This window comes from Sceloporus occidentalis, unplaced genomic scaffold, assembly GCF_023333645.1.
Source record: "Sceloporus occidentalis isolate IW3139 unplaced genomic scaffold, rSceOcc1.0.p SCAF_5, whole genome shotgun sequence".
Taxonomy (NCBI): Eukaryota; Metazoa; Chordata; class Lepidosauria; order Squamata; family Phrynosomatidae; genus Sceloporus; species Sceloporus occidentalis.
Window position 1 is genome coordinate 5633331 of NW_028316985.1, and position 25145 is coordinate 5658475.

A 25145-nucleotide genomic window follows, 5' to 3' on the forward strand; every position below is an offset into this window, starting at 1 on the left:
AGATGCTGCAATTCACTTAGCCACTTGAATCAGTCTTAAGCCTGTCTGAATCTGGTCCCCATAATTTGAGCTAGGGCAGTTAAAGCGGTCTCAAACTGGGTGATTTCTGCAGTGTGTTTTGGACCTACGTTTACATTTTCTTCCAGGGCTTGCTGCACCAGGGCTTAGGGAAGCTTTCTTTGGGCCCTCCCTTTACTCTGTTGCCCTGCAAGGCGCTAGGTTCCTCGAACAGGTGGGTCCCTGGGAGTCATCCAGTCTGACCCACTGGTCTTGGGGTCCGAAAACCCAACCAGCCCAAAACAAACCCCAAAGTGGCTTCATGGAGCAGCAGGGAACTTTAGCAAAGGTCACAGTATCTCAGCCACATCTGAGTCTCTAAGTCCTCCTCCTCCATCACCCTTTTTCCTTCCAGCAAGTCTTTCTTTCTTTCCCTCCCTCTCTCCTTCCTTCCTTCTTTCCTTCTTTGGAAACAAGTCTTTCTTTCGCTCTTTCTCTCCTTCTTTCTTTCCCTCCTTCCCTCTTTCTTTGAGAGTAATTCTTCCTTCCTTCGTCCTTCCCTCCCTTTCCTCCCTTCTTCTTTGGGAGCAAGTCTTTCTTTCTCTTTTTCTTTCCCTCCTCTCTCCTTTCCTTCCTTCGTCCCTCCCTCCTTTCTTCCCTCCCTCCTTCTTTGGGAGCTAGCTGCCAAGGGGCCCAATGGGCTCGGAAGGAGCCTAGATGCCAGTAGCGAAGAGGGGAGCGAGGGAAGCAGGCGAAGCTCCAGAGGCAGCCAGCCAGGGACCAATTGACCAGGAGGCGGACCCCGGGGAGAGCAGGCAGCATCCCCCCTCCTCCTCCTCCTTCCCAAGACCCTCCTTGGACCCGGCGGAGCAGCCTGGCTTGGGACTGCTCCTGCTGCCCTCTGGCTGAGCGTCCTCCTTTTTCCTCTGCCCTCCGCTCTGCCTCTTCCTCGCACACATCGGCGCCGAGCCTCCAGGCGCTGCTGCGGCTGCTGCTTCTCCTCCATCCCGATCGGGGGAAAGGAAGGACTTTTCCCTTGGAGAAGGAGCAAGCGAGGAGCGCAAGGGGAGAACTGGAGAGTGGAGAAAAGGGCACCGAGAGCAGCAGCAGCAGCAGGAGAGCCCTCAAGGCAGCGCCTTTCCACAGAGCCCACCACCCTCCTCCTCCTCTTCCTCATTATCATCATCCTACAGAGCTGGGTGAAGAATTTAAAAAGGGAGAGCAAGAAGTCAGAAGAGAAACCGCCACCATCATCACCACTATCATCACCATCCTCCCACAGAACTGGGTGAAGAGTTAAAGGAGGGGAAGAAATCAGAAGAGACATCGCCACCAGCAGCACCACCATCCTTAGTATCACCATCCTAAGAATCGAGAAAGGAGAGGAAGACATCCGAAATCTCCACCATCTCCATCACCATCATCTCCATCATCCTACAGAACTGGGTGAAGAAGGATCGAGAAAGGAGAAGAAAGAATCCGAAATCGCCACCCTCTCCATCAGCACTACCAACATCAACATCATCCTACAGAACTGGGTGAAGAATTAAGCAAGGAGAGGAAGAGATCAGAAGAGAAACATCATCACCACCAGCATCTTCACCATCACCATCATCACCACCATCCTACAGAACTGGGCGAAGCATTAAGCCAGGAGAGGAAGAAATCTGAAATCACCATCACCATCACCACCCCTCTCACCACCACCACCACCATCATCCTACAGAACTGGGCGAAGAATTAAACAAGTAGAGGAAGAAATCCGAGGAAGAGGAGGAGGAGGCACGAAGAGGGACCCTTGGCTCTTCTTTGGTGGTTGTTAAGAGCCTTTTGATACACAGATATTGAGGGGGGGGGGCGAAGGGACCTTTCCGTGGAAAAAGAGGCAACCAAGAATTACATAGATATAGACTATCTATATTCTTTTTAAGGCGTTGCAAAGGGGCTGGCAATCCTTGAGGCTCCCTTCTTGGGTGGAGCTTGGCTGGCTCCAGACCTCCTTCTCACCCCCCCCCCCCCACTTCCATAATGATGCTGCGCGAGAGAGATCGGTGCCAGCCTTAAAGCCCAGCCAGGAGGTCGGCGGCAGACAAGGCGAAGCCGCTTCCCCCCCTCCTCCTCCTCCTCCTCCTCATCGCCGCCGCTCCGCTCCGCTGGCTCTTCCTTTTCGGGCGGCGGCGGCGAGGAAGAAGAAGGAGAAGAAGGCAGGCTCCAAGCCGAGGAGGAGCCCTCGAGGGCGGCTTCTGTGCCGCAGCAGCAGCAGCAGCAGCAGCAGCCAAGGAGCCAGGGAAGCAGGCGGGCAAAGGCTGGCAAGCAGGCACCCGGCACAAGCCCCAGGAGGAGGAGGAGGAGGAGATCCTGCTCTCTCTCTTCTCTCTGTCCATTCCTTACTATTTGCCATTATCCCCCCCCCCCTTTTTTTTTTTTTTTGCAAGGCTACACCTGGCTTCTTTCGGAGGTGCTTTCCAGCCCTTTTCATTATTTTTTGCAAAAGGAAGAAGAGAGAAGGAAGGAAGAGAAGAGAAGAGCCATTCAGCCCAAGCTGCGCAGAGGTAAGGAATATTTAAATAAATAAATAAATGAGATTTTTAAAAAAGATATATATTTCTTTTTGGAAAAGGCACGCAGGGTTTTGTATTTGGGGAATAAAATAAGATAGTGCATGCATGGTTTTGTTCTTTTTTTTGCAATGCATGCATCCATGCAAAGGGATGAGAGTCGAGGCAGGGCAATGGCTAAGCGATCTGCCTGCACACAGACCCACACTAGATGTGTGTGAATCTGGGTGTCTACTCTACACACACAGAGACACACTCACACTCACACACCCGGAGACACCATCTGCAGTGTCAATGCGGCGCCCGGACTCTGAGCAAAGGTTGCAGGGAAGCAGGGAAAAGGCAAGGAAGGGGAGGAAGGGGAAGCTCCCCAAAGCTTGCCAGGTAAGAACAGCCCCCCCCCCAGGTTCAGAAAGCATCCCTTCTCCAAGGAGTGTGTGTGTGAGACCAGGTTGCACACGCACACACACACACCTGCCCCCTGATGGGAGAGTTGGGGAAGGAGGGGGCAGAGAAGTCTTGCTGCCATACCTTCACCTCCCCCCCCCCACCTTAACCTGGCTGGGTTAGGTTGAAAAAGATCCCAATATGAACTTCAATGGAGGGGGGAGAGGAGGTGGGGTAAGGGAAGAAGACAGAAGAGCCTTTCCCAGCTGGATTTACACCCCCCCCCCCATAAAATAAAACGCCAAGCCCCTTGTGCAACACCAGTTGGTTAAGGCAAGAGCCTTTCCCTGATAGTTTTCACCCACCCCCATTAAAAAAGCCCCCGATGTCCAACACTAGTGGAGCTTGGTTAAGGCATGAGCTTCTCTCCGCTAGAGTTAGCCCCCCCCCAATAAAAAAGCCAAGCCCCTATAGGGATAGTTGTTCTAGGCAAGAGCCTTCCCCAGCTAGCTTTAACCCCCACATAAGGAAAAAGCCAAGACCCTTATGTCCAGCACTAGTGGAGGTTGCTTAAGGCATGAGCTTTCCCAAGGTAGGTTTAAACCCCCCATTAAAAAAGCCAAGACCCCGATCTCTAACACCAGTTAGTGAAAGCAAGAGCCTTTCCCAGCTAGATTTAACCCCCCCCCCCTAAAAAAAGCAAAGCCCCCTATGTCCAGCACTAGTGAGGTTTGGTTAAAGCAAGAGCCTTCCTCTGGTAGTTTTCACCCACCCCCATTTTTTTTTAAAAAACCAAGCCCCCTATGTCCAGGACTAGTTTTAAGGCATGAGCTTTCCCCAGCTAGATTTAACCCCCCCCCAAAAGCCAAGCCCCCTATGTCTATCACCAGTTAGTTAAGGCAAGAGCCTTTCCCTGCTAGCTTTAACCCCCCCTCCCCATAAATAAAGCCAAGCCTCCTATGTCCAGCACTGGTGGAGGTTGGTTAAAGCAAGAGCCTTTCTCTGAGAGTTTTAGCCCCCTCCTCATAAAAAGCCACCCCCCCCCATCTCCAACACTAGTGAAGCTTGGTTAAAGCATGGGCTTTTCCCTGCTAGATTTAAATGCCCCCCAATAAAAAACCCAAGACCCTTATGTTTAACACTAGTTAGTTAAGGCAAGAGCCTTTCCCTGCTAGCTTTAACCCTCCCCCCATAAAAAAGCAAAAGCCTTTTCCAGCTAGATTTAACCCCCCATAAATAAAGCCAAGCCCCCTATGTCCAGCACTAGTGGATTAAGGGAAGAACCTTTGCCTGCTAGCTTTAACCCCCCCCCCCAATTAAAAAGCCAGCCCCCTCTGTGTCCAAAGTACAAGGAGGGAAGAGCTGTGGAATAACATCCTATTGCAAAGAATGAGATGCTGCTGGCTCTAAGTGAGGCTGGCTGGAAATGAAGAAGCCAGGAGTTCAAGGTGGGTGTTTTTGCCCCCCTCCCATGGTTTGGGAGAAACTGATATTTGGGGTCCGCCCATTCCAGTGTGGCACTTGGCTTGTGGTCCAGCTTGTTCCAGCCTTCCTAAAAGATGATAATTCCCCTTTCCTATTTTTCTTCCCTGCTCTTTTCCATTCCTCTTTTCACCCTGAGCATCTTTTTTGCAGACAAGTTTCCTGGAGGGTGCCAGCCAGGAGCAGGGTGAGGCTGGGGCACCCAACTTGGCATCGCCAAGCATGTGGTTTTTATTTTTCCTAGGGAAGGGTGGCTTTTAGAAGAAGAAGAAAGGTTCTCCCTCTTCTTAGATGCACATCCTCCAAAGCCTTTGTGCTGGGATGGGGGAAGATGCCCCCCCAAGACAGACAAAGGGACCCCAACTTGCCAGCCCAGGCGGAGAGGCAGGTCGCCAGGGATGAGAAGGTGCCATGGCATGGCATCCAGCCTTTCTCGGCTGACGTCCATTGGCCAGGAAGGAAAAAAAAAAAGGGGGGGGGACCCTTCAGATGGGAGATTTGGGTTCTGTTGAAAAGAGCAACTCTCAATTTCCTCTCCCTAAGAATGAATGAATGAATCAATCATCTTTTGATGAACTTCCCAAGAAGGGAGCATGAGGGATAGGCTCCCCTCCTTCTCTCTTTTGCTCCATCCATCCTTTTCTCCCTCCTTCTCATCCAAGATGATGACTTTCTCTGTTGCTTGGGATCCCCATTCAAATCCTGATATCCCCCATCCCTGAGCAGGGAGACTCTGTTTACTCCAATCCTCCCCTCTCTTTTCCCAGCTGGGAATTGAACCCTTGGCAACAGGGCTGGGGGTGGTTCGAAAGCACTCCTAGGCATGTGCAGAATTCATCTCTCTCCCCATGGATCAGAGTTTAGACGTTCAGGTTCTGGAACCAGAGACAGTGTCCTTTTCGGATAGTGTCAAATCTTTCTATCTTTCCAGGGACTGATTTTGCAGTGGCTAGACATTTTTTCCCCTTTCATTTTGCAGTTTTGGCTGGTTAAAAGGGTGGGTGGCAGACAGATGTGCTCTGCATGCCCAGGGTTATGACTATTTCCTATGCAAAGGACATTTTACCCAAATGGACCCATGCCATCTTCCTAGATCAGGCTGTTGTGGCTTCCTGCATGACAGAATGGGGTTGGGATGGATGATCCTTGGAGGTATCTTTTTGGACTCTATGACTGTGGTCTCAAAGCTTGTGATGCACCTGGAAATGCACCAGGCTTTGTAGTCTCATAGGACTCTTTCAGTTTGGCATAAGAGATGCTATGCATTTTGGGGTGGTTTTAGGAGGAGTCCATGGGAAGTGAGGAAAAGACTAGCTAGCACTCCTAGTGACTGTCTCAGTTATTGTCTCCCCACAACTCTGTAAGGGAGGCTTCTGCTGGGCCCATTTTACGGAGGGAGAGCTGAAAGTGCTAGGAAGGAGCTAGGGGAGAGATAAGAAGAATGATTGGTGGAACAATCCATGTTGCCAGTGGGAGGCAGAGGAATAATAATAATAATAATAGAATTCAAAGATATAGCCGTGTTAGTTTATAGAATCGGTATGCAGAGAGATCTTGTAGCACCTTGGAGACTAACTGAAAGAGATAAGTTGGCAGCGTGAGCTTTTGCAGACTTAGGTCTATTTCCTGAGATGCATTTGGATAATAATAATAATAATAATAATAATAATAATAATAATAATAATAATAATAGTTTTTTTACCTGCCTTTCCCTATGGATTGAGGCAGGAAGCAACAACAGTTAATAAACAGCATCAGTTAAAAAGGAAGAGAGGGTTCCAATGGAGTCCCAGAATCTGTGTAGAACTAGGAAGAATACACCACATCCTCAGATTAAGGTTCCTGTCAAGTTTTCCCTCTGTCCAAATCCCATTTGAGCCTGCATTGGGCTGTATTAGGATTTGATCAAGTGCCAAATGCACAGGGCAGTGAGGATGCTGAGGATAAAACATCCAGGTCCCTGCCCCAAGGCGTTTGCAAATGTACATTTGGATTGTAAGAGGAAAGCAGCAAGGGAGAAGAGTGAAAGGTAGAGAAGACTTGTAAATGATGCTTTCTCTGTATGGATCTCGTGAATCCATCCCTTCTGGGATATTGCTGAAATCAAACCATTGTATTGGAATCAGTTTAGATGAGTAAACTTGCCAAGGCCTCTCCGTCCGGTCACCATTCTGCCTCAACATGAAAAGGATGGGTTGAGCTTCCCCCCCTGTCTCCTGTCCCCTGTTATCTCCATCTTGTATTGGATTGATTGATTGATTTTATTTTTATTCATTTCATTTTTGGCTGGCAAGATAAAAACATTTTAAGAAACTTTACAGTAAAAATTTGAAAACAGTTAAAATCAACTGGTGAAAACAATAGCATTAACACACATCTTTTTACTTTTGGAATTTCAATGACGATGCATTTGTGATATCACTTTATTTGCGCAATTGCGTGTGATAATCATTCATGCAATTACTCGCCATTTTTGCTTTATTTGCAGGATGCTTTAAATGTGCTTTAATCTCTCTTTAATGCTGAAATTAGCTCCAGTGTGATAAACTCCATACACAGTTTAGGAGGAATGGAAAAATGAAGAGATGTGCCATTGAGCATGTGAAGAGTGCTTTCCTTCCCCATGCTTGTAAATGAATACAGGTTACTTCAATACATGTCAGATGTGGCTCTAAGATGGGCATCTGTTGTGAAAATAGAAAGCTGATATGTGACGCTCCAGAAACAAGGAGGCAACAATGTGGCATACAGTTATGCCCCTTTAAACCCCATTGCTTTAAGATTTTAAAAAGTGTGCTTTATTTCTCCATTGAAGTCAGTGTGTTCAAATCCGCCTTGCTTTATCCAGATAATGCTTGTTGTTGTAGTTGTTCTTGTGTACCTTCAAGTCATTCCTGACTCATGACAACTCTAAGGCAAACCTATCATGGGGTTTTCTTGGCAAGGTTTGTTCAGAAGAGGTTTGCGGTTGTCTTCACCTGAGGCTGAGAGTATGTGACTTGCCCAAAGTCACCCAGTGGATTTTATGGCTGAGCTAGGAATTGAACCCTGGCTTTCGATGTCCTGATCCAACACTCAAGCCACTACACCACACTGGATCAAGCATATATGTATTTTCTTCAGTGGATATTTATAATCTGTGTCTCATCATTTTAAGGGCCCAAGGGCTGTAAATTCTGCAACAGAGGCTGTTTTTACCTGGGGAACCTTTTGTACTGCGAGAAATTTAAAGAAAAATCTGTTTGCATTGTTTTGCTTTAAGCCTTTATGCAGGAAGGGAGGATTTGAGATGGGGGACAGGTTGGAGGGGATGGTTTCACACACACACACGCACACACACATACTGGCAGCATGCAGTGTGCACCTAGCCCTGAGCACATGGACATGGGGACTCTTTGACAGCACTTGGACAAACTTAGTTTGTGGAAACTTCAGCTTTCACTTTTCCTGGCTACACTAACTGGTGGACTCTGGGAGTTATAGTCCCCCAAGGTAACTTTCTCAAGTTCTGTTTCTTAGCGGTGTTGGTCACGAAAGTGATGTAGAAAAGAAACAAAGGCTGCATCCTTCTGTGTGTGTGTTGTGTGCCTTCAAGTAGTTTCTGATTTATGGAGACCCTAAGGTCATGGGGTTTTCTTGGCAAGCTTCTTCAGAGGGGATTGGTCCATTGCCATCCTCTGAGGCTGAGAGTCTGACTTGCCCAGGGCCACCCTGTGGGCTTTCATGGCTGAGCAGGGAGTCAAATCCATCTGCACTGCAGAATTAAGGCACTTGGACACCGCTTTGACTGCCATGGCTCAATGCTATGGAAATCTGTGATTTGTAGTTTTGTGAGATATTTAGTGTTTGTCAGAGAGCTCTGGAGCCACAGCATATTACAGATCCCAGGATTACATAGGATGGAGCCAGGAAAATTAAACTGCATTAATTCCGCAGTGTGGCAGCAGCCCAGGGTCATCTGTGATTCCTACGAATGTCTCCAAATCTTATGTCTAGCAACTGAGCACGTTTTTCAGACTTTCTCGCTTTGTTACTACAGCACATCCACTGGATGTTTCCAGTCCTTGTTTCCAGTAAGAATGACAGTAGATGACAGTGCCTCAGAGAGTGGTGGAGTCTCCTTTGGAGGGTTTTAAACAGAGGCTGGATGGCCATCTGTTGGGAGTGCTTTGATTGTCTATTCCTGCATGGTAGAATGGGGTTGGACTGGGTGGTTGTTGGGGTCTCTTCCAACTCTATGATTCTTTCTGCTTTTGATCACCAAAGGCCAGGGAGCAAGTTCAGCAATCCCTATCCCTAGAAAGACCCCTTGTGTGCTGCCTATACTTTTGGCTAGGGAAGCACTTTGCATCCACTTGTGGCTATGGGAAAAGTGAAGGGTAACACATCTGTACTGCAGAAATAATCCAGTTTGACACTGCTTTAACTGTCATGGCTCCATCTTATTGAATCCTGGGATTCTTAGTTCATTTTTGTACCAGAGCTCACTGAGAGAGAAGGCTAAATATATATTTTTTAAATTCTAAATTTATATAGAGAACAATGCTCTTGCTCTCCCATCCATGTTCCCGTGCTATAGCAATGAGTCATGGCAGGGCCAGGGTCACCAGGGTCAATTAAAGTGGCCAGGGTCATCAAACTGCATGAATGCTACAGTGCAGATGCATCAAACAGGGACCTCTGCAAAAGGAGCAAACCAGGCTCACTCTTTGCGTTGAGAAGGAGCAGGGCTGCCATATCTTTCCATGCAGAGAGCCACAGAGATGTCACAGTGCCCTCTATCCAGCAGCTGAAGCTGCCCCTAACATTAGATGGGGTGAGGTGGCTGCCTCAGGGGGCTGAATTTGGAGGATAGCAATTTCTTGTTGTTATAAGTTGGGAAGGAAAGAGGCACATGTGGGATTGTCTGCCTTATGTGCCGGAATAACTTGGCTGGCTTTGGGGATGATGCACTTTGACTTGTGGGTAGCTAGGGGGCGCTGTTTGCTGCATTGCTTCAGGCAGCACAATGTCTTGAGCTGACCTAGTTTCCCTGTACAGGGTCACAAGCCGTTGACTAATTCAACTTTAGCCACACATCTTCTTTATATAGAGAAAAATGCTCTCCGCCTCCCATCCATGTTCCTGTTTCTTTGCAAGTGATGAGGATCCAGAGCTGGATTGTCTCTGCATGTGCTTTCAGTGCTGGCAATGTGAGTGTATGTCTGTATGCTAAGCTGCAATGGAAACATGTCTGTTGATGTTCCACTTTTCTGTTTCCAGGCATATGTCCCTAAATTATGTAGACAAGGGAAAGTGATCTAAACGTGGATCAGCACATGCTTTGGGTAGGAATGCAACGCTCCAGACGCAGCCGAAGACTTTCCTTGAGGCTTGCTAAGCCTCATCTCTGTATTAGCTGCTCTTGGACTCGGGTTGAAGAGGAGGTTTCTTGTCTGGATGTATGTTGAAGCCCCCCAAGCAATTGCTGCAGGGTGACTTCTCCCCCTTTTCCTTTGATAGTTCCTTTAAAACTAATAATAACAGATAACATTTTCTGCAAAAGCACAAAAAGCCTATAAGGGGGGAAAAACGTATCTGAGAGTGGTTTGTATGAGAATTGGCAGTGCATTAGTGCCTATCAAGGTGATGCTATTGTGATTATTTCTGTCTAGAGGGATTACATTGTGGGCTGTAGGTTCAGTGGTTAGAGCAGGGGTACCTGGTGACTTCTGTGTTGGTGGAGCAGTGAATCTGCTCTGGGCTTTCTGACAGTAAGCACCATTTGAAAGTGGGATATACTGCCTTGGAGAGTGGTGGAGTGGTTTTTAAACAGAGGTTGGCTTGTGTTTTGATTGTGTATGGGTTGGACTACAAGGCCCTTGGAGTCTCTTCCAACTCTATGATTCTATGAGTCCAAACTTTAAATGAGTGAAAGTCTGTTAGTTGTTTGATTCTGGGAGTTGTTGTCTAACCAAGTAACTTCCCCAAGCACTGGGTGGGAGTTGTAGTTGAAGCACATCTGGAAGGTTACAGGGACCCCACACCTGACTTTGAAGCAGGGATGGGGATCGTATTGTATGACCCTTGAAAGCTGTTGGGCTGGAATCCCCAGCACCCTTTACTATTGGCTACAGAGGCAAGAGAGCCCTGGTGGGGCAGCGGTTAAATGCCTGTACTGCAGCCACTCACTCACAAACCACAAGGCTGTGAGTTCAATGCCAGCCAAGGGCTCAGGCTCAACTCAGGCATGCATCCTTCTATAGGTCGCTAAAATGAATACCCAGCTTGTTGAGGGCAGTTAGCTTACACATTGTAAACCACTTAAGGAGTGCTTAAGTGCACTGAAAAGCGGTATAGAAATGTACTTGCTATTGCTATTGTTGGGAGTCGCAATCCAGCAACATGTGTAGGGGCACATGGTTCCCAAACCCTGCTATAAAGAATCCCAGGCAGTTGGATCTGAAACTGTGAAGAGCTATTGAGAACTGCTGTGATGCACATTTATTTGGAGGTGGAGTGATGGGCAAGATCCACTGAAATGGCCAAAAATGTATCATTGAATATCAAAGTCAGGCTTATGCATGCCAAAAGATTTCAGATTTCTATGTTTGGCTATGAAAGCCGGTCAGTGAAGGACCCTGAGAGGAAGAAACCAACTCATTTGAACGGTGGTTTTGGAGGAGGGTTCTGTGGCTAGAGTGAACTGCCAAAAAGACAAATGAGTTGTTTCAAGAACAAACCAAGCCTGAAACCCGAATCTGGTGGTGTCCCTCAGGACAATTTCTCTCAGCTACATCCCAGGGAATGTCCAGAAAGCCAGACAGCAGTGTTGTTACCTAATAAAAGGCCTATTCTGGTTGTTTTCAGCCTTACAGGAACAGGTATTTTGTAAAGCTAATGGGTCTTAATAGCTGACTAAAAACCAAATCACCCCCAAAATATGAAGCTGTTGTCATTTGGATATATTGTGAGATGGGATAACTCATTAGAAAAGATGGTAATGCTTAGTTAAAGTAGAAGGAAGGAGGAAAAGAGGAAGACTGTATCACAGGTGGACAGACTCATTCAAGAAAGCTATGGCTGGCCTGAGTTTGCAAGACTTGAGCCGGGCTATTGGAGGTCTCCCATAAGGTCACCATAAGGCAGAGTTGAATTGTTGGCACCAATGTACAACAAATGACCCATTGATTATGGCACATGGGCCTTGGATTATGCTGCATAGCTTCATGTGTTCACCCATGGCTCTGTAAACTTGATGCCATTGCTTGGTGCCCCATGCTAATTCTGCAGGAATTATTATTTCAGGGAGGTGGGAAATGGAAAGAGAAGTGATGATCAGGCCATGGCTGGTTAAAATGAAGCTGGCATCTGAACCCCAAGTCTATGTCTCCTTTCCTCTTTCATTGGAAATATATATACTATTTCAACAACATAGCAGAGTCAAGACTCTCTGGATCAAACCACTGCAACATTTTTAAGCAGGAGGAATGATAACGTTCCCCATCATCTCCCCCCACATTCCTTGATTCCCCTCCGCATTACTCACCTGCATTTCTCAGGATAACTGGAAGGAAAACTGGTTTTGCCAGCAATGGTGCATTGTTCTGAGATATCCTGGTTGTCGTTTGGGCTTCAGTGGACAATTAAGACCCATGGACCTTGCAAAAGACCTGCTTCTGCAAGGATGAAAAAAGCAGGAATGCATATGTGATCAAGTAGCAATGCTTCTGCTTGGCTTTTGTGGACTTTTTCTGGGGTTTAGCTATGAGGAATGTCCTGAAGAGCACCTCAGATTGTAACAGTCTGTTACTGAGCATATAAGTACACAAAGTGCATTGTAGCTATTATGGCCCCCTTCATTTTTTCTGCAAGATTAATCTGGTCTCCATCTTGCACACATGTTTGCCTCCCGTAACCAAATTCATATCCACATCCAAAATGTTTATCAATATACATGACACAGCTTGGAAAAGTTCCTTTAAAAAACTCCTCTACAATTGCCATAATCTCCTGAACGATTGCTGTTGTGTTGTTATGTGTGCCTTCAAGTCGTTTCTCAACTATGGCGATTCTAGGGCAACACTATCATAGGGTTTTCCTAGCAAGATTTAGTCTGAGGAAGTTTGCAGTTGCCTTCCTCTGAGGCTGAGAAAGTGTGACTTGCCAAAGTTCACCCAGTATGTTTCCATGGCTGAGCAGGGATTCAAACCTTGCTCTTCCTAGTCATAATGCAAATCACTATACCACACTGGCTTTTGGTTAAACCATTGACTGCTAACCATTCTGGTTGGAGGAAGCAGACATTCTGATTCAAAATAGGGTGTTTTCCAAGCTATATCAGGGCACTGCATCCATCATCCACCCTGATAATACATAGTGATACACAAAGACATGGTTGGGATTTTGAGCTAGAATTGTCTGCACAGGGATTCTCCACGGTATTTAAGCAAAATCCTGTTATTTCCTTGGTTGTTTTTTTTTTATCAGTGCATGGCCAACTTTTAATTCAGTTGGTCTGAGCAATACAGGTGGGTAGGAGACAGACAGGCAGTTTGAGGAAAAGAGGAGGTCTCACATGTGATTATTTCTGTCTAGGGGGATTACATGATGGGTTGTAGGTTCAGTGGTTAGAGCAGGGATGACTAGGGACTTCCATGTCAGTGGGGCAGTGAGTCTGCTCTGGGTTTCCTGACAGTAAGAGCTTTTAGACATTGGAATGTGCTCCTTCGAAATGTAGTAGAGTTTCTTTCTTTGGAGGTTTTTAAACAGAGGCTGGAGGGCCATCTGTTGGGGATTCTTTGCATGACAGAATGGGGTTGGTCTGGATGGCCCTTGTGGTCTCTTCCAAATCTATGATTTTATGTTTGAATGCACTTCTGGAAGTGGCTGTGGGCTCCCATGGCAGGGAAGTGGTGAATTTATTCCAGGTTTAATTGCAGGCTTTCAAGGAGCTGTCCAGTGAGCTGAACTCCATTTCGAAACCTGGCTAGTTCCTTTAAAGCTAGCAAAACCTGGAACCATCCTTTCGTAGGTTGGTAAAATGAGTAGCCATCTTGTTGGGGACAATTGGCTTACGGATTGTAAACTTGAAGGCTTTCATGGTTGGCATCCATAGTTTTTTGTGCTTTTTTCGGGCTATGTGGCCATGTTCTAGAAGAGTTTATTCCTGATGTTTCACCAGCATCTATGGCTGGCATCTTCAGAGAATGCTTGCCTGGAAAAGAGTTGGGTGTGTGTGTATACACACACACACACACACACACACACTGTGTCACCCTGGGAAAGGAGGAGTGATTTGCATGTATATGGCCACATAGCCTGAAAACCCCACAAAAAACAATTGTGGGACTGTTCTTAGGCAAACATGAACTGAATGTGTCTGTTGCACAATGGCCAAAAAAGGAAAAAGAAAGAAAGAAAGAGTACATGTGTAGGAGAACTTATATAGATGTAGGACATCAACAGGATTCCAGCTGTTATGACTGCTGCCACACTGCAGTTCAACCTTGCTTTAATATCATGGCTCCATCCTAAGGAATCCTGGGATCTGTAGTTTGTGGTGGCACCAGAGCTTTCTGACACGGAAGGCTCAATAGCTTACAAAATTACAAATCCCAGCATTTCATACCATTGAGCCATGGCAGTTAAAGTGGTGTCAAATGGCATCAGTTCTGCAAAGGAGGCAAAAGTCAGAGCATATATTCCTTCACTCCTTCCTTCCATTTCACCAGAGATGCCAAGGGCTAAACATATAGCAATGCACTCCGGGATAAATAATAAATAACGATAAATAAATAAATACTCTGTTACTCTGTTACTGATCTATGGTCCCTTCCCTGCAGGAGCTACATATGTGGGAGGAGTGGAAAGGGATCTCAAACCATCTGGAGAAATTTGGGGACTGAAGGAAATTTCATTGGGGAGCAGGTTTCTCATTCTAAGGTTCGCCTTAAGGTTGCCATAAGTTGGAAGCAACTTAAAGGCACAGGACAACAAAAGGCATCAAATCCTGTCTGATCTTGGAAGCAAAGCAGAGTCAGCCTTGGCTAGTATTTGGGTGGGAGACTGCCAACAGATACCAAATGCTGGAAACTCCATTTCAGAGCAAGGAACTGGCAAAATCACCTCTGAGTATCTCTTGCCTAAGAACACCCAGTGAAATTTATGGGATTGCCATAAGTTGACAAGAGACTTAATGGCACGTATGCACACACTTCTAGGTTACATTTTAGGCACATAATAGTGCAAATGCAAACCTCTTGGTTCTTTCCACTCATGCACAGATGCATCCAGAGCACATGGATTTTGAAGCACCACAGTGGCAGGAGAACCATGTGTCGTTTTGGCCCTCCATCCCCTCCTGCCTTGAAGTCAAATACCTGCAGGAATAGCAAGGCATCTTTTACAGGTAGCTGAGCAGGGGAGGAAAAGCCAGCCGTTGCAATCCTTTGAAATCTGTTTAGCAGGGGAACAGCTGTCACTCCTCGCTCTGCCTGTCACTGCAAGAAGAAGAGACAGGAAAAGATGGTTTGGAAGAGAATCAACTGTCTCTGAAACTGTCTTTATTTCCTGGGCAGGCTAGATTTGCCAAATATTTCCCGAAAGCAACAAAGAGAGTGGACAGACTTCCTTTACCTGCTGTCCTTATTTCACATGAAAGACAACTGGAACTGAATTTGGGAGGACAGACTAAAAATGGACTGGCTTGCTGGCTCGATTCCAACTGCAGTATGCGCCACTTGGTATGAGATTAGTAGTTTCTCTAGCTTCCCCCCCATGAGCCACAGTCTTAAGGTTTTCAGGGATCAGAGCATTACTTGGGTAATTTTAATTGTCTAGAGGGTTTTTCATCTTCTCGTCTCATTTTTTCCCTTAAAAAAAAAAATCTAAGAAGTCCTTGTAAGAAGCATGGTTAATAAGGAGTTGAGCTTCAAACGGGGTAACAGATGTGCTGTGCGTGAATTGATTTCTTTCTCCATCTTTTTTCATGTGCGCAGATTAAATATATATCCATGAATTTCCCCCTCATTGGGTGGCAGGTGCCTTTTCAAATAAGGGAGAATAGATCTTGTTAAAGGAAGAACAGCTTTCTTCCTTGGCTTTCATTCTCATATGAAATGTGAACAATCTCCCCCCATCCCCATAAAATACATCGAGGATTTAAACTACGGGATGAACAACTGGTCTAACATTGTTCTGTGTGTAGATTTCTGGTTGGGAAGCTTGCATCCCTAGGGGCAGCCGAACAGAAGGAATTTTCCTGGGATTAGTAAGACCTGAATCCTGACTAGAGGAGACACATTAAATAAATGAAATTACTCATTCCTTGTCTCCTTATTCAACAGTTGATTCAATAGGTTTGTAAATACAGGCTGAGTCTTCCTTATCCAGAATTACAAAATTTGAAATACACCAAATTCCAAAACTTTTTTAATCGATGGCTGGGATAGTGACACCTTTGCTTTCCGATACTTCAGTGCACACTAACTTTGCTTCTTGAACAAAATTATTAATATTTTGTACAATATGACCATCAAGTTATGCGCATAGAGTGTATATGAGACATAAATGAATCTCATGTTTAGACTTGGATCTCATCTCTAAAATATCTCATTATGAAATTGGAGGATTTTACGGCCGACATCCATAGTTTTTTGTGGGTTTTTCAGGCTTTGAGGCCATGTTCTAGAAGCATTGATTCCTGACATTTTGCCAGCTGCTGTGGTTGGCATCTTCAGAGAATGCTGGCATGGAAGAGAGTGGGGTATATATACTCTTGTTGAGAGGAAGCAATTTCCATGTTAATCTGTGTATTGTTCTGCTGTTGAGTGGCAACAACAGTAAACAAAGTTTGGCTACCAGTCCTGAAAAACACCAAAATTAAGACCCAGCAAATGCAAATGAAAACTATCCAGGGTGAGGGGTTTTCCCAGCAGACAATGGGTCATGGATTAAATAGACACCCCAAGGCCTTGCCATTCTACAACAGAACATGGATACACAGATTAACATGGAAATCACTTCCTAACAACTAACAGTATATATACCCCACTCTCTTCCATGCCAGCATGCTCTGAAGATGCCAGCCACAGATGCTGGCAAAATGTCAGGAATAAACTGTTCTAGAACATAGTCTCGTAGCCTGAAAAACTCACAAAAGCTATATCTCTTTATGTCTATGCAAATATTCTAAAATCCCAAACACTTCTGGTCCTAAACATTTCAGCTAAGCAGGACTCAAGCTGTAATATGTTTATGGTCAGGCTTGTAAACAGATATTCATATGATCAACTTTGGAGAACTGATATCATCCACAGGTGACCAATTAAGGAAGCCTTATAGACTTTGCTTGTAAAGTGTTTGGAGCAGGGATGGAAAGAAGACAATTCAAAGAATGATTGAAAACTGTGTGTCTTGAGGTTTGGGAAATGCTGATGAGAAAAATACTGGACTGGCAAGAATCTTTGTATTTTGAGACTTATTCTGTGTAACTTTTGCATTTTTATTTATTTATTTGCATAGAAAATGGCATTTTCTGTGCAGGAAACAGCACTGTATGCACATCTATGTATGTGGGCTTACATTATCAGAAAGCAGAATTGAGCTTTTTTGCAATATCTGTATGCAGTAAGGAGCTGCTAAGACCTTACTACATAGGGGATCCAGCGAAGTGACAATTGCACATTTGGTGTGTATTGGGCAGTGGTGTGCATTGGATACTCCTGAGATGCATTGAGACATCAGCTAAGGAATGTTGATGTGCATTGATAGAACTCAATGCACAACAGGACATGCTTTCTGGTGCCCTGATGTGCAACTTCACAATTTACTAGGAGCTTTTTTGCAGTATAGCTAAGCACAGTTGATCTTCCATATCCATGGATATTTTTATCATTGGATTCCAGCATCCAAGGCTTGAAAATATTTTAAAAATATATAAATGCCAATAAGCAAACCTTGATTTTGCCATTTTATATTTGGGAGACCATTTTACTGTGCCATTGTATTTAATGGGACATGAGCATCTATGGATGGTCCTGGAACCAAACCCTAGCAAATACTAAGGGCTCACTGTATGTGTAAAGTGATGCAGTGTAGAATTTGATAGAGAACCACAGCCATTGTTTTCTGTCCAAAAACGCTGTATTCTGCAAACTGCAAACAGTAATAAAAAATGTGCAGTTTTCAAGGACTTTCCTGCAAGCAGGAAGAATATTGTTAAAATTACTTATTGCTTCCTTCGAGGATGAAATGAGCAAAGAATGTCCCTGGTTTGGATTATTATTATTTTTGGAAGCCACAAATGACTAATATATATAGATTTATACTGGCAAACAATGAACATCTCTGTGGGCTAAAACCTGTCTAGACTTATTTGCAAGGCTGTCATGAGAGATGAATATTTCTTTAGAGCAGGAATGTCAACTGATGCAGGTCTGGGGGGGCTACTAGGGGCTACCAACAGAGAAAACAAATTTAGAATTGGCCAAAAGCATTTTTTTTGTTTGGCTTTTGAAAAATGGAGAATTGTGATGTTAAATAGTGCTTGGCAGCGGCATCACTAGGGTTGGCATCATCCGGTGTGGTAACTCATGGTGTCACCCTCCTTCTGAACCACACCATACAGAACCCTTAGTCATGCTTTTTGTACTAATGTTACTTGTATACCATAATTCCTGTACATCACTGAATGTAATGCAAGAGTAGTGACCTAAACAATTAACAAAATTAAAATTATACCTTTAAATTACAAAATCACACACACAGCCAAAATGTATTTACAGGCATTTAGATTCATGTGGCTAAAGTGAAAATGTGGTAAGATGTGATGTTTCTAAGAAAATTTAAAAAGTAATTAAATGGGCCCATTAGGGTTTGGTTCCAGGACCCTCCGCAGATAGCAAAATCCATGGATGCTCAAGTCCCATTAAATACAAAGGCATAGTAAAATGGTGTCCCTTACATTAAATGGCAAAATCAAGGTGTGCTTTTTGGAATTGATTTTTTAAAGTAATATTGTCAAGCCATGGATGGTTAAATCTATGGATATGGAGGGTCGACTTTATTTTTCAAAAAAATCTGGGGCCTCTCTTTTCTCCTCCGACTGAGCCTCACTTCGCTCACACTATCTCTTCCACAGAGCTCCAGTGTTTTAAAGGGATGCAACTGAATGCCAAAGCTCATTTCTGCCCAAAGGCAGATGTTAATGGAGCAATATTGTCACTCCCTTAGAATGTCACCTTGTGCGACCCACAGTCCCTAGTGATGCCCCTGGGCAGCTTCTCAGAAAGCTATATCAAAGATGACTTGCTGCAGCAAAGAAAGTGATCCATGCAGTCGAGGGCTACAAAAAGAATGGTGGCCCTGGAAGCCTAGTGTGCCCATCCATGATTTCCAGCAGGGTCTGAATCCAGTTTTAAAAAGTTTTATATACAGTTTAAAAAAATTTCAAACCCAGAATTCCCTAGCATGGATCTAGGGTAGTTAAAGCAGTGTCAAATTGCATTCATTTTGCAGTGTAGATACAGCCTTAGATTTGAAAGGGACCCCAAGGGCTATCTAATTCAATTTACTGCCATGCAGGAATACAGTTAAAAGACTTCTGAATTATGCCCGTTGAAACTCTATTTAAAGCCCTCCCATCCAAAAAGGAGAGGCCACCATCTTCCGAGGAAGTCTAATCCACTGTCAGAATATCTCTTATAGTCAAGAGGTTCTTCCCAATGTTTTGGTGGATTCTCTTTTCTTGCAATACGGATCCATTGGTCCACATTCTAATCTCTGGAGGAGCAGAAAACAAACTCCCTTCGTCTTCTATAGGAAATCCCTTCAAAGACTATCATAATCACTTCTCAGACTTCTCTTCTCCAAGCTAAACATACCCAGCTCCCTAATTCATCCCTCATAAGTCTTGGGGGTTGTTCCCACTAGGTGAAACCCCGCGTTCTGAATCGAATCCAAGGAGTGGCGTTCCTATTAGGATCCGATTTAAACCTAGAACGGTTCTAGAGCAACCCGCAATCGTCCCCACTACAAATCAAATCGTAGAGCGGGATAAAAATTTAAATCGAGTTTTCCTCATTTAATGTGTGTTAAAAAAACACTAGGGTCCGACCTACGTTTTTCCCTTGATTCGAGTTAGGAACCGGAGCATTTAAATAGGAACGACAGCCTTTGAATCGTGTTAGATGGATGGGAGGAGCGGACTGCGATGGGGGCTGGCCTTGGGGGAGTTGCCCTTTCTGTCCCCATCCGTCATGGCTGTCGCCATTTTTGCTTCCCTCACCCCTTTGTCCGCTGTGGTCTTTCAATAAGAGATAAGGATTATTTTTATTTTTTATTTTAATGGTTTACAGGCGCTTAATCTCTTCAGCGCTTTAAGCGCCTGAAGTCCCGGCTGCTCAAGCACCTGCATCTGCCGGTGGATTGCAACCTCCCCTCTGTGTGGGGAGAGCCCATTTCTAACGGAGGAGAGGCAGGAAGGGAAGGCTCCTCTCGAAGAGGCATTCCCTGCCCTCTTGGGCTCTGATCTCGCCCAGACAGGGAAGGGAAGGCTCCTCGCGAGGAGGCATCTGATCTCGCCCAGGCAGGGAAGGGCTCTGATCAATGGGGGGGGGGGGGAGATAGAGCCTTTCTCCCTCCCTTTCTCAAATGGAATCTGCCTTCTCCTCCAACCCTGGAAAGAGAATCTTTGGGAAGAGTGCTCCCTCCCTGCTTTTCCAGCAGCCTCCTTCATTGATCTCTGGGCTCTCTGAAGGGATTCTCCCTGGCTGTCTTGGGAGACATGAAGAGGGGATGCTGTCATGCAAAACCTATCCCATAGTTCCTCTGGAAAGAGCTTGGGTTTCCTAAATTCGCTTTCCTAAATTCGCTAAATTCACAAACAGTCAATGAAATGGAAACGATGCCAAAAGATAAATCGCTTCCAAATATTCCGGATTAACGTTACGTCATTCTGACGTACTATTGATTGACAGCTCCAAATAAGGTATGGAGGAGAAGAATCGCTTTATTTAAACACCGATTTCATGCCAAGTAGGAACGCTTGCAGGTAAAAACTTCGATTTAAATAACCAGATGGGAACGATGAACAAAGCGATTCGGATAGCGGGATAAGAACAGTGTTATTTTGAATCGATTTTATTAAAAACGTTGTATTTTAAATCGTTTCAAATCTTAAGTGGTTTCTGGAGCGTTGATGATCTTGGTTGCCCTTCCTGGACACATGCCAAAGGCATGTAGTTTATCCAACTGCAAAAAAACAGGATTCCACAGGAAGGAGTGGTATCAAATTGCTATAAATTTCTAGATGTAGAGGTTGTGGAGTGATAAGAGGCAGTGATAAGACTGAACACATATCACATCTTGCTGGCCAAGGGGAGGGGGAGGAATGGATTGTGTGAGATAGGTTAAGAAATTGCAATTACATTATCGCTGCCAATTAAGGAAGCATCTAGCAAGAGCAAAAATCCATTCCTATGACCCTTTCACCCTCCCTCTAACATAGCATCTGGCCGACTCTCCTGTTACACACACACAAAATTAATGAGACTTTTTATTAATTAGCATGTGCACAATGAAGATCCAGAGCATGTTGTTCACTTAGGGCTGCTATCCTGAAATGGCAGCCTACTGCTCCCCAAATAAGGAATTGTGATGTGTTTCGAGCAAACTTACTTGCCAAGTATTGGCCAGATTCTCTACTATTTTTACCCATTATGCAAAGGATGCACTCAGTCCATGGTTACATAAGCAGAGTTCCTCAAGTGTAACAGGCATGTTTCAAATGAACTTTGATCCTACCCAACTAAATGGAGGTCTAATTTGCTCTGCAGAATGAATGCAGTTTGGCACCGCTTTAGCTGCCATGGCTCCATTCTATGGCATTATCAGATCTGTAGTTTTGTGAGATATTCAGCCTTCTCTGTCAGAGAACTCTGGAGCCACAGCAAGCTACAAAACCCAAGACTCCATGACGGTTAAAACAGTGTCAAACCAATATACAATTCTACAATATGGCACCAGCAATAGATTGGATAATTCTGTGCTAGATAGTTCATGGAGTATGGCTCTGCAGCAGAGAATTGGAGGTACTTGTTCCGGTGGAGAATTCTGCTCTGCTGTGTTCTTCCTCACATTTGCCACCTCCGCCACACTCTGATGTTGCTTGACCATATATGCCATTGGTATTCATCTGTGAAATGTTGGAGGGAATGCCATAAGGTTCCCTGATATTGCTCTACCATGACTGAGAGCTCGCTATGAAGTTGTGTCAGGGGAAGGGAAACCAAAATGGTCTAGAAATCAAGCAATTTAGGGAGCTGGAGAAAAGAAGGTTAAGAGATGGTATGATAGCCAGGCTTAAATGTTTGAAAGGATATCATATTGAGGATGGAGCAAGCTTGTTTTCTGCTGCTCCAGAGATTAGGACATGGAGCAATGGATGCAAACTACAGGAAAAGAGATTCCACCCCAACATTAGGAAGTACATCCTGATGATAAGAACTGTTTGAAAGTGGAACATTCTGCCTTGGAAAGTGGTGGAGTCTCCTTCTTCAGACATTTCTAAACCTTCCCTGGAGGTCTTTAAACAGAGGCTTGATGGCCATTTGTGATGAATGCTTTGACTGAGACTTCCTGCATGGCAGGGGGTTGGACTGGATGGCCCTTGGGGTCTCTTCCAACTCTACAATTCTATGATTCCATGAAAACTGGATGGCCTTCTGTTGGGAGTGCTTGGATTGTGTTGCCCTGAATGGCAGAGGGTTGGACTTGGGGTCCCTTCTAACTCGATAATTCTATTATTCTACGATCTCATTAATCTACAAACCCAAACATTTCCCAGAGTTTTCCCTCATACCAGCCTTTCTCATGGGACTGACCTTGATATCTTGATAGCTAATGGCTTGAATCCAGAATCCAAAATGCTGAACTTATTTTGGGTTAAGAGTTCAATACTTTTAAAGTTTGGACTAAAACACAGAGTGGATGCAATATCCACCAACATAGGCACTATGAGATGCCAGAAATTTAATGCAATGAACCTTTCAATGCAATGATCTTTGTGCAAAAGTAAAGAAAAGGCCCTAATGGGAAGGCGGGTGTCATCTTATAATCTTATTCTTATTTTGAGATGGGGGGGGGGGGCGGGCGAGTCTTGAATCAAAACCATATTTTCTCCCCTTCCATCCCTCTCCTCCCTGAAGAATATATCTGTTCTTGAACAAGTGTCATGCGCCAATTCATTTTGCAAATATTGGCATGCAAAGCATGCCATTCAACACCAGAGCACTTCTCTTTCTAGCACCAAGATTTATATCACCCAGTACTGGTACACGATGTGTGTTTGTGTGTGTGGGATGGAGAGAATGTGCAAGGATAGATCATGTAAATGTGCCTAAAGCAAACAGATTCCAGATGATCTCCATTAGGTCCCCCATACACCCAGCCGCCTTGGCTGGAGTTTGCACAAAAGCAAGCTTCTCTTGACAGCTGATTCTCATTAATTCATGGCTAAGTAGCCGAAGGACAAGCCAGCCACGGGTGCAAGAGTCAGGAGGGATGGAAGAGAAAGCTCACAACCCAGCCAAGCCTGACCTTGCCAAGGTGCAGAGAATTATTCCTCTGGGTCACAAGTTCAAATCTAACTTTCAGCCAGCAGCTGTCTCTAGCTAATTACTTAGGCAAGGGCCAGTGGCAGAGTCTCAGGCCTTACAGAAGCTGGTGGATGGGAGGAGATATCTTAATCTCCTGCTTTCTTGATAAGATAACATCGCTCCTCCCTTTCTTATAAGCACTTCTGCCCACAGCAATTGTGCAGATGTTGGAAGAAGGGCTTAGACATGTGATTTTGGGATGGTAACACTCAGCATCCCCCAGCTAGCACAGCCACTGGGGATTTGGGGCATTGTATCCCCAAAATTGATTGTGAGTTCCTGCATGTCAGGGGTTATAATAATATAACAATGATTTATTTCTATTCCACCTTTTCCTCACAGAATCAAAGCGGATTACAGCAAGGACATTAGATACAATAGATAATCATACAGTAAACATAAGCCAAAATACAGAGCATAAATCTAATGTCTAAAGCAAGGAAAGTGTGTGTGTGTGTGTGTATATATATATATATATAGAAAAATACAAAGAACAAAATCCACAGTTGGACTGGATTGCCCTTGTGGTCTCTTCCAACTCTAGGATTCTATGAAAATCTAACTTTTCTAGGCACACAAGCTAGGAGAAGCTTCAGTGGTTTGCTTTTGTCGGAGCCGACTGGGGAGGGCAAGATTCTTTCCTAGTCCATCGCTCAATTGATTGAGTACAAACTATTTTTGTACTTGGTACTCAGTTTTCAGCAATTGAAGAAGTATGTTGAGGAGAAAAGGGAAAAGTGGGAGGAGGAGTGAGGAACTGGGATATTTTTAAAACAGCTGCAAAAGTGGGGTGGCAGAGGATTAATCTGGATCATCCTTATCAAATCGGGACAGTTGGAGCTTGGAGGATATGGTGAGGCTGCATCAGATGTAGCTAGTGATGCAGACAAAATCTGCAACATAAGCCTTTTGCTTCTGGCCTAGCCCTGAAACACATAGCCTTTTAAAGCTATGCTAATTTAGAACGAACAACTTCCCTTATTCAGTTGACTTCTCATTTTGAGAAGGGCAGGCTAGGACAGGTTAGTCCCAGTTGGAGCAGATTTGTTGAATCATTTGTTGAATGAATTCAAGGGTATAGCCATCTTAGTCTGTAGAATCAGTACATAGGAGTTTATCACACAGGGTTTATTCCATGCAGAAACAGGATTTAAAATGGGAAAATCCCGCAAAAGCGGGATCATTTTCACACATCTTCTCACTCTGAAGCAAACATAAAATAGATCTATTCCTTCTGAAATAAAGAGACTTGTTGCCCATTCATAATGTGCATGAAACCCTGGGAAAAGATTTTTCAAAGTCAAAATTGTGCTTGAACTTCAAATATACTTGTTTTTTGGTATAAATATAACCTATTCCCTTTGTCATACCCAGTTTCCAAACTGAGTTATAGCCAAAAGGGGTCAATAATGATCATCAGGCATTGGTGACCTGTTATTTCTGGTTCAGATTTAATAATTAAAACAATATGTCTCTCGATATCAAAGATTTCACTGGGTTGGTTCCACTAAACCCCATTTTATTACTTTATTATTACCCAAAGGATTTATAAACCTGCTTTCTTTATAAATTATTCTCCCAACAGTCAGTAAAACAATCTGATCAGATGACACAGCCAACAACAACAACAACAACATTAAACTGTTAAAATAACAACAGCACATAAATAAATCAGCTAAAACAATCAAATAAAAGAAAATGCATTTACCAGAAGATCAAACAGGAACAGCAGCATTAAAACAGGGGCAGGTGATAGATTAGTTACAGCTTTGTAAACCATTTAAAGCTGATTGGGGTAAAAATGAAATTTAGGGCCCTCCTAGAAGCCAACGTGGAAAGGATCAAATGTAGAAAGAGTATTTTAGAAATGCGGACATGGAAGGAAAAGCCTCCCATCCTCCCATGCCATTTTTAATTTTTGGATAGATGCATATTGGTGAAAGTGGATAACTTGGTGCTGAACCACATAGGATGGGGCAAGATCATACCCTCCAACTGTCCCAATTTAGCAGAGATAATCCCAATTGATCCTCTGTTGTCTCACATTATCACTTGTTTTTTAAAATGTCCCAGTTTCCCTTTC

The 25145-nt window shown here is 44.4% G+C and overlaps 1 protein-coding gene across 2 annotated transcripts in view; it reads left to right on the top strand.

Annotated features, from left to right (window-relative positions):
- The first annotated feature begins 2487 nt into the window (after nt 1-2487).
- The window catches only part of PLXNA4 (plexin A4), a 597539-nt gene continuing 574881 nt past the window's right edge, over nt 2488-25145 (top strand). For both annotated transcript variants that reach the window (XM_089527462.1, XM_089527463.1), the window contains exon 1: nt 2488-2549. The gene's annotated coding sequence lies outside the window, so the exon portion shown is untranslated. The remainder of the gene's footprint in view (nt 2550-25145) is intronic.